Source organism: Euprymna scolopes, chromosome 10 (genome assembly GCF_053919585.1).
Source record: "Euprymna scolopes isolate OS-2025 chromosome 10, ASM5391958v1, whole genome shotgun sequence".
NCBI lineage: Eukaryota > Metazoa > Mollusca > Cephalopoda > Sepiida > Sepiolidae > Euprymna > Euprymna scolopes.
The window spans coordinates 94,752,237-94,763,921 of record NC_136491.1 but is presented as its reverse complement, the minus strand read 5'-3'; positions in this window follow the sequence as shown (position 1 = coordinate 94,763,921).

Here is an 11,685-nt window from a genome sequence, read left to right as displayed (position 1 = left end):
ATTTAGGATGATGGGAGTGTTGATAGACTCATGGGTCGGCAACACTTGGCAACGTCTCACACCTGTTCGCTATTCGGTTTGATCCATAGAGTTAATATACAAGTTGGGTTAATGGCATGCCATATGTGGCTAAACCACTTGAAATACCAAGTGTGTAAAGCAGAGGTCGACAACCTTCGGCCCGCGGACCAAATCTGGCCCTTGAGTGAACTTTGTTTCTTTCACCTGCAGTAAAATAAAACAATCTTTGTAAAATATGTTTTTAATTTTATTTTTATTTTGATATTTGTGTAGTCAAATAAGTGATATCCTCTAAATATAATCGTATTATATTAATACTTGTTCTCTTCAAACGAACAGAATATGTACTTCCATATTTAATAACACAGCAATGTAGACAAAGTTGTTTGGTTCTTCTCCTATAATCAGCATAGATTTATGGCTCCACGCCTCAAAATGTTGCCAATCGCTAATGTAAGGCATAAAAATCTGACCAATGCTTGGCTTCTGATGGAACACAACTGAAGAGATTTCTTTCCTCTTGTTTACTGCCATATATCCACATGATCATGATACGACCGTTACGCTCAAGCTGCTGAAATTCACAAGAATTTGGGGACATGTTTTACTGCCATGCAAGATGGTGCAGGGAACACAAACTAAAAAGAACCTAATCCGAGTCCTGAAAGAGCAGCATATAAATGTAGAGATTAGGAGCAACTCCCTGAACCTTCCCCAAGCAACAAAACAGCAGAGAGTGATAGTACGTTCACAATCACCACCAGAATTTAACACGATGCCCAGGTAGTAGGGGGTAGTTTCAACATCGGATGGTTATAATGATGCCAATTAGTCTTACAAATAGGTGTGTTTGACGCTTTGCTTTCTACGATATAGAGCGTATTTCAAAAGATCATGTTGTATTATTAAATATTTATTTTTATTTACTGTTATTTAAACTTACTGTTATTTATTTACTGTTATTTAAATACTAGTAAGTCGTTTTCATGGTAAATAGGCATCATCATCATCATCATCATCATCATCATCACAATGATAAACAAAAAGATTGTTCGCATTTTATTTATTTAGATTATCTTCCCTTGTTTTCTCTCCTTTCTTCTCTTTCACAGTTTTTTTTTCTTTTCACCCTTCTTCATTGAAAGAAAGTTTGTTTTTCAGCTAATTTAGTTGAACTAGAATCAGTACTTCTGCAGTTTAAGAGTCTTGCTGAAATAAAGACATTATTATTTAGAAACCAATTCTTAACACGGGAGGTGGGGGGGCTCTGTGAACTTTTTTGTACTTTCACCTAACAATTTAATAAACAAAAGATACCGTAAAATTTTAATCTAACTTGAAAATCCTATCTGAAAAAAAAATGCACAATCCATAAACTGCAGAAGTACACTAAAACACTATGCTGTCTAGTTGCACTTCGAGTTCTCGCATTCTGCAATTTACGGACCGTGCTGAAATAAAAACGTCATTATTTATAAACCCATTCTTAAAATGAGAAGGGAAAGGCTTTATGAACTATTCTGTACTTTCAGATAACAATTTAATAGGCAAAATATACTGCAACTTTTTATTTTAACTTGAAAATGTTATCTAAAAAATAGCATGATCCTTAAACTGCAGAAGCATCCTAGAATCATATGCTGTTCAGTTGCACTTTGATTACTGGTACTTTGTGCGCTCATGAGATATCGCCATGAATATGCCTGTCTTTAATCACAGAAAAATCCTCATTCCTAAGAAAGATTATAAAAAAATAAAAAATAAGCAATTGAATATCTCTATTTATGCATCATGTTTTAAGCGGCATAACACCCAAATGGAATTTAATTAAATACAGTCGTACAAGGAGGAAATTGATTTGTCGTGTGAGCAAGTGCAGACAGCATTTTACATCCGGTAAGTGTTAATCTGCGCATGCGCGCATACTCAGTGGACATATGGACATTTAGAAAATGCATTTCTAAAATTTGAACATATTTAAAAATACCTTTTTTTCTAGTAATTGGTGAGAGTTATTTATGAAGATATAATGGTGTCTATCTCTATGTTTATAGAGTTGCTTATGTGCACATGTTTATATATCTGTCTGCAGAGGGGTCGCTATTGAACTAATTAACTGATTAGTATGAATTTTGGAACGCAGTTGTTGGGTGTGTGGGCCCAAATCTGGGCTATATTTAGTTTAATTTTGTTTTATGCAGAAGGAATGAAAAGGAAGTGAACGCTCTTTGTGAAAATTAAAATGCTTCCGATTTTTATTTAATTTTAACAATATTTATTAGGCATTGACAAATAAATATTTTCCAGCTTTCAGTTTCTTTGAAGTATCTGAAACCGTTTTTTTTTTTAAAAATGGGTACAACTTCCCATTTGAAAGTTCAAATATTTCAGATTTACATTAAATTTTTTATATTGTCATTGGACACGAATTGAGCAAAATTCCTTGAATTTCAATTTCTTCTTAAGACCTATTAAGCTTAGACAATTTCTGGAATCAAAGATCATGTAATGGATTTTGATCAAAGTTAAAACAAATATTCTAGACCTAAGGTTTAGTATCATTATATCTCGATTAATCCATGTAAGAGGACGTAAAAGTTATACAACACCGTTTTATTTGGTGGAATTAGTTGTGCCCGCCCTGGTACGAGTATTCTTGTAGTTATTAATAAAAGAAACAATGTATTTATCTTTTTCAGGACAAAATATACTGCCCCCCCCCCCAAAAAAAAAAACGCTTTTAAAAATGGATGCTCACATTCACTGCTGCAAAGACTAAGCTTGTTTCCTTTAACAATTACAAGAAACCTTCTCTACCACAAATAGCTATAGTTAAAGATACATTACCTGAAAGTATTTCCTTCAAACTCCTAGGAACAACGTTCCCAGGGAACATGAGTTGGAACAGATATATCGCGAGCATTGCCAAGGCTGCTGCAAACAAGGTGGGCTCTCTTTACCGTGCTAGAAAGTTACTTACTGAAAGTATCCTCCACCTCTACAAGGCCACCATTCGCTCATGTATGGGGTACTGCTATCACATTTGGGCGGGTGCACCTGTTACTAGTCTCTCGCTTCTAGACAGGGTTCAAAAGAGGGTCACTTATTTGGTAGCTCCTGAATTGTCATCTAAGCTTCAACATCTGTCCCATCTGCCTGTTCTATAAGTATTTTAATGGTGGATGTTCCGACGAACTACAATCTCAACGCAAATACCCCCAAAAAACTCAACAAGCATCAAAATCCCACCCCTACACAGCAGAGATCCCTAGATGTAAGAAAGCCTTTTACTTTAATAGTTTCTTCCCCAGAACTGCTAGACTTTAGAACTCCCTTCCGAGTTCCTGCTTTCTCAGTTGTACTGGCATGCAGAAGTTCAAGTTTAATGTGAACATACATCTAGCTGCTTAACTTCCTACATAGTACTCCTGCAACTTATGTCCCCGATAGTAGCCCCCTACATCAAAGTGGCACCGTGCCTTGTTTGGGGTGAACTTGTAATAAAAAAATCATAAGATGTATTTTTTCAGTTTTACAATCGTTTCTTAACCATTTGGATAAACTTAAACATTATTTCGCTAAAAGCTATTCTATAATGGCTAATCATTGAACACAAAATACAATTGTAATAAATATAAAAATGTACACAATTTCTTATTTTACTAATACAAGCAGCGAACTCATCTTCACTTCCTTCATTTTATCGATTAATTTACTTTATTTAATACACATTAATAGCAACTAAATTCAGATTCGACAGGATTATATGAACTAAAGTTGCATACATAATATAATTACAGTATTCTAGTTATTATTTTTCAAGCGTATTACCGCAGGATTGTTTCCCTGCCTGATTACAACTGAGCGATCTTCAAATCCAATGTCTACAAATTCTAGATATGGACCGCTGGAAAATAATCAAATGCCGTTCATACCATTGAGAAGTCTTAGCGCTTCCATCCTATTATAACATTCATTACCATTTTATTAATAAATATTTATTTTCGACTTTTGACCTAGATACTAAAGAAAGCAAACTATGATTTAGTTTTTAAAAAGGTTTTAAGAAGTTAAATTGAAAGATTAAAATCATGCGTACCATTCTAAAACGATAGAAACGACATCCGATTAAATTAAAATAAAAATAATCATTGAAAAGTCATCATAAATTTTAATTTACAATCGGTATTAATTGTCAGAAATAGGACACAAAAAAATGACTCAAAAGTTACAAAAAAGTTTAATTTCATTTTTGTGAAAGATAATTTAACGAGCATAACACATGACACGATGCTTATCAATCAAAGTAATTTGTAGAAAACAAAAATGGTCTCACACTCCTATTCGCCCACCATAATTACATTGTTCAAAATCACGAAGTGACGGTGGTCAAGTAGTTAACGACGCGGGCTGATTACCTGGGTGTCCCAAGTTCGAATCCAATTGCTTCCACGAAATCACTTTCATTAAGGATATTGGCAACCTTCAAATGCCCCCTCCCGTAAGTACCCGATATTTCTCGAGAAAAACATCGGGGAAAACAATGCCAACAATATTCATACGATATGATGGTTGTTGAAAGATGAATTTTAAACTGCGATTATTCGTTGTTGGTTCTTTTTTCATAGATCAAGACAAGAAAGTAATATTTTATATATTAGCATGTCATCACTTATCAAGGCCCGGGGGCAACTCGGGGATAAGAATTAATGAGAGCGTGAGATGGACGGTGACACAACATCGTGAGGATTGGTAACGATGGCCAAAATTAGGCAGAGCCTTACTTTCAAAGAAAGCGGCTCGATAAGAACTTGTTAATATTATATTAAAAACAACCATGTTGTAAGCAACTATGAAGCAGCCACGTGGGAATGTGTTCCTTAAAATAATGTAATTATGCTGACCCCTTCATCCTTCTTCTGTCTTTCTGTTCTTTCTATTTTCTTTTCCTTTTCTTTTTCGTTTTCATTTCCCTTTTTATCCCTTCCTACTCCTCCCATTTATCCTGTAAAATCTTGAGATTCGTTCCCCCCCCCTACCGTTTTCTATTTTGAGTCTAAAATACCACTTTATGTAACCCCTCCCACTTTAATTGAGCGTTTTAACATTTTATTTTTATAAATAAAAATATATTTCATTTTTTCAATTTGAGAATGAGATGCCTTCGGTGGCAAATAAGCTTTATTACGTCGCCTGACAAATGGCTCTTGGTTTCTTGCCAACCAATTGCCTTAAACATCAGCATGTTCAGTGTAGCGACTATGTAATTTTTGTCTGTATAAATAAAATATTATATTTTTCTCGTTTTTATTGAGCACTCTTAATAACCTCGTTTTAATTCATGAGTTTTATCTCCTGAATACATTAACTTGATATATATATATATATATATATATATATATATATATATATATATATGTACATGTGAGTATTTGTTTGTATACGTATGTGTATGTACATATTAATATATAAATTAATAAAAAGTAGCGTTTCGTTTCTGTCTTAAAACGGTGGAATTTAGAAACGACGTTTTCGTTCTTTTTCGAACGACTAATAGCCGTTGATTTACAAATGAGCATCACAGCGTTTCTCCTCATAACGTTTTATATCCTTTGAATTCTTGTTCTCTCTTGGAATAAATAATATCGTTAGAATTCAAAAGATTGGACAGTTAAAGGCGCGTTTCTCATTTTTATTTACTGTTTAATTTTTAATTTTTCGTTTATATGTGTATATGTACTGTGTGCATGTGTGTATGTGTGTACTTATATGTGTATATATTTAAAACTGACGTGACACCTCATTGGCTATACCCCCTTCTCCTCCTCCTCATCCTTCCTTCCTTTTCCATTCCCCTTTTCCCCGTGCATGCTCATACTTTCAGTACATCGATGAAGACTGAAGGATCGGTCGAAAATTATGTATTTGTAAAAATAGTTTTTTAATTTTTTTTCATAATATTATTTTGTATTCCTGCACGTCACAAATTGAAAACGAATAAAGAAAAGTTATAAGCTTTTATACTTTTCGCATTCCTTTTTTATACATTTCCATTCATATATATATATATATATATATATATATATATATATATACATATATATATATATTTATATATATATATCTACACATGTATATAAATATATCGACACACACACACACGCACACACACACACACACACACACACACACACACACACATATATATATATATATACATATATATATATATATATATATGATCGGGAGATTCCATTTTTTTACGGGATGGCAGGTTAATCTATATCTATATCTATATATCTATAAAAACAGAGATGTGTGTGCCACAGACGATTTCTGATTGGTTAATCCAATAATCACATCTCCTAAAAAACTATGGTTCCTACGCTCTTACCTTTACCATAAAATATTATGGCTTTATTTATTGTCCATCTTGGAAGGGTTTAATTTTTTCATAACTTGTTATTTACAAATTAAAAAAATACGAAACTTACACAATCTAGCAATCCAACCTACGACATCACGGCCGCCATTCTGGTGCTAGCCGCAGACACGTACACACAACACGAAAACAATGTTTTGAAAATCTAGCAAAAATTAATTTTCCTGAAATTTTTCAATATTTAAAAATAAATTATGCCGGCTGATAAAATTTTAAAACTTTTTTTTAAAGCTAAAAGATAAAATTTAAAAATACTTATATATATATATATATATATATATATATATATATATATATATATATATATATATATATATATATATATATATATATATATATGAAACTAAACTAAAAAAAAACGCGCGTTCACTCGTGGTCTTTTCATTTCGGGTTTGTATTACTGTACACATAGATTCGAAAAAGTTGTCAAAAAACAAATATATAACAAATAAATGTTATTAGAGGCAAGATAAGTTACTTTTCTACCAAACTGGATATATTTTTCGTGTTTTTATTCAATGTAACATATTTATTCAGCTCGAAAAACGGGTTTGTATTACTGTACACATAGATTCGAAAAAGTTTATAAGATACGAAACAATATGCATAATATAAACACAGCACGAAAACACGCGCACACCCGCACACACACTCACGTCCACTACCGTCCTTGGCTACGTCACGTTGTTATGGCAACACGATAAACACACAGTAAATTGGATTTTCTTCATTTCTACGCAAATATTACGCAAATATAAATCATATAGAATATCTGTATGAATATAATTACACGTAATAGTTAAATAAAGATGATGATCGTATAAGAGAACCGAAAAAAAAAACTAATAGGGAATTAATTAAAAACGATAAAAAAATATGCACATTAGCTAGATCTTTTGTAGATGAATGCAATTCCACGACTCATAAATAACAAAGTTGTATTTTCTTTTTAAATAAATAGAAAAAAGGGGTGTTGATAAGACTATCAATACACACAAAAAAATATAGATTTATTTTTGGGTAAAGTTCGCCCGGGTTTTCCTTTCACTTCAGTAAATAATGGTCTTTTGTTATATATATGGCGTACTATTATCCTTATATATATGATGTTTATGTTTATATATATATATATATATATATATATATATATATATATATATATATATATATATATATAAGTGATAGTGTCTGTGTGTGTCTGTGCGTCTGTGCGTCTGTGTGCATTTCCCTACGCTAAAACTCTGTCAATTTTAAGCCTACAGATTCGAAATTTGATATACAGGGTACTGAGATTTGGGAAAATCGATGTGATAGGTTTTCGACAGAAATTTGGCGATTAAGTGGTCAATATTCAACAATTTGACCTTTGAGAACTCTACCAAACTCCTCCTACAATTTAGGGTCTAAACACGTGATATTTTATAGATAGATTCCTTGGACATGGATCTAACTTATTAACTTTACTTGATCCCTAAACAATAAATGTTAAGATGTCATAATAGGGGTCAAAGTTTAAAAAAATTGACCTTTTTTTTCTCAGCATACACTTCAAAACACCCGGGCAACGCCGGGCACCGATTGCTAGTATATATATATATATATATATATATATATATATATATATATATATATATAAATAATATATGTATATAATATATATATATATATATATATATATATATATATATATATATACACACGATTGGGAGATTCCATTTTTTTAAGGGATGGCAGGTTAATATATATATATATATATATATATATATATATATATATATATATATATATATATATATATATATATATATACTAGCGGGGAGGCGCCCAGCTTTACCTGGTCGTAAAATACGTTTAAATATGATATTTTAATTTGTCCAGATTTCGTATATATTGATATAGAGTCGTGATTTTAAAAAAGTATTTGAGTGTCATCAGCTAAAATCGAAACCGAATATAAAACTGTAGCATTCAAATTTGGTGATGTTACCAACGTAACACGCATATGAACTGATTAAATATTCAAAATGAAATATAAACTGAAATGACTATACAACATTTATAAATATTTTTTCAATTTTGACCCATTTTTGACCCCTTAAAAACTATTTTCATCGGTTAAAGATCTATAAAAACGATTCATAAAAATCTAATCATTTGGCTCTGCGACTTTTAGTTTTGGAAGAGATAGAGTTTTAAATATGGAGACAGACAGGCGGACAAACAGACAGACACATAGCCTTTTATATATTAGATATATATGCATAATGGAGTAGCTCAGGAATGAGGGTGGATTAGTGTATATTTTGCTTTCTATTCTATCTAATAACACCCAAGTCATATATGTATATATTTTTAGTTTAGATTTCACTACTATAAATTAATTCCGTGGCAAACCGAGTTCTTTACGAACCCATGCAAGAATTCTGATCACAGCACCAAATCGAATGAGTAGAATAGTCGGGTGTGCATACCGGAGACATATAACAGACAATGATTTATTTATACATGTGTACATCGACGAAGACTGTGATGAAAATTCTTTTTGAGGGGATGAGAACTCAACTCTTGAACTCGACTCTCACTGAACTGACTCTCTGAATATATTGTAAATTATCTTTCTTTGTGACGTCAAAACGTGCCTCAGCCACGTGAATGTTTCTCACGTGGATTTTACACGCCCAACACGTTTTCGGCAAAACAAAGATATTCCTTAATTCCTATTGTCCGATATCTGCCCTAACTAGTTATATCATTATTCAGTTATTTCTAAACACAATAGACAATTGCTATACATTCCTAGGATTGCAATATGTATTTTAACTTTTGATTACTGGATTCAATTCTAGCCTTTTCCTTTAATAAATATTATTTTCAAACTTATTTACGTCTTTCTTTAATTATTGGGGCCTGTGCCCTTCCATATATAACAAGATTTTTGCAAAATCAAGACGAAATATGAAATGAGAACATCATATGGTGTATTTCATTATGTGTTACAATTGTTTCATAAATATTTAGACAACTTTAAAGATTATATTGTCTAAAAATATTCCAACAATAGCCCCTCTTCAGACACTAAAATACATTTGCTATACATATATGAATATATTCATAATCCCTATTTTAAGGGATTGAGCAGTAGGATTCACCTCTTATTCATCAATTTTATTTTTTGCTTATTTATTATTCGATTGCTTTCGGATTGTTAGTATCCAATTTTCGAATTTCTTCTTTTTGTATGATACTTCAACAATTTTCCATTATTTATTTCTATTTCTATGTCCAACCATTCTTGGTCCGGAATATGACCTTAAACTATATCCGATAGTGAGGCCCAAGCTTGCGGGCTTTGGGGGGGTATTAGAGCCACCCCTTAATTACCATCGCTCTCAGGTCCACTCTGATCCGGAGTGGTAGTACCTGTTAGGGTCCCAACTATGGGTTAAATAGAGACCGACTTGAAAAAAACAAATATATTCTATAAAAAAAAATTTCTTAAAAATTACTGGATTAAATAACCGGTTGATATGCCGTAAAACAAAAACAGCCAACCAACCAACCAACCAGCTATTCTTATCTCAATTAGCCTCAGTTTCGTATAAATTTTTATTCATATGTTACGATACATTTGTTGATTTTCCTTCCCATGTTAATTCTGAAGGAAAAAAAACTATAATTAAAAGGTTAATATAAAAAATATTAAAATTTATCTTCATCCTATACTAGTTATGTAAATAATTTAAATGTTAAATCCATCTTTCCAAGTCTTATCTTAATAAACATCTTATCTTTATCTTCTAATCTCTACTATTCCGTATCATTCAGTATAGCTTCATGGTGTAAGGTACATAACTCGATTTTGCCCATATTTTTTAGTTCATAATTTTATCGAAATTCCTATGTAGTCTTACTGTAATATCTTTACTTTTCTTAATTTTTAATTTGTAGTTCTTATACTATTCTATTTATATGAGTATAGGTTCAATTTCTCATTTAGCTGGTTCAAACTTATATTCTTAGTTAGCCTATTTTAATCCACCATAATCCGTTTGTTTAAACAGTTTTCAATTACTTAATGTTTGAATTTATATATATATATATATATATATATATATATATATATATATATATATATATATATATATATATATACAGAGTATCCAAAATGTCACTAAAGGGCTGAAAATCTTTGTTCATTAATCATTATTTTTTTCTCTATTTCAGATATTATACAGATAATATTTTAGAAATTAATTAGCATTGGAAAACATACGCAAGTTGTGAAAGTGTTTTTCCAAAATCAGAAGTCAATTGTTTTGATTGAAAGAGCTTATCGACGGCATTTTCATGTAATAAAATAGCCCAAGTCACAACACTTTTCCTTGTGGGGATATCTTAAAGAAAGTGTCTATGTTAACAAACCTCGAACCCTGCAAGAATTAAAGGAAAACGCCAGGAACGAAATAAGGGAGTTAAATCGCAATCCAGAGATTCTGCAATCTGTCATGAATAATGTTTTGGAAATTGCACAACTATGCGAAGCTGAAAATTGGCAACATTTAAATAACATTATTTTTTATAAATAAAGATTGTTTGAATTTTGCATTTAAAAAAAAATTCCAATGTCTTAGTCAGATTGTGTTAAAATTACAGAAAGATATAATCCAAAATAAAGAATCTAAGTTCAAAACCCTTAAGTGATTTTTGGACATCCTGTATATATATATATATATATATATATATATATATATATATATATATATATATATATATATATATATATATATATATATATATATATATATATATATATATATATATATTGTGGTTTAAAATGTTGAAAGAAAAACGAGAAGGCTTGGAAACAGTGAAATGAAATATACAGTAGCGTCGAAAAATAAGGGACAAAATTTTTAAACCTAATATTTGTTGCAAATGATTCAAATTTTAGTATGCTATTGTGAATGATAACGACTACCAGTTTTCAAAATTTCAGCTTTTCGCAGTTGTTTTTCCTAACAAATATTAGGTTTTAAAATTTTGTCCCTTAGTTTTCGACGCTAATGTATATTAACAGAAAATTCAGAAACGTATATTGGTTGAGTGAGACTCGACTCAACTGGAAGGACAAAGTAAGGTTACGACCCATTACCTTGGAGTCTCAGGTCCAGATTTCTCGATCGCAGAAACTACATTTCAAATTTCCAGATATTGACCATCTT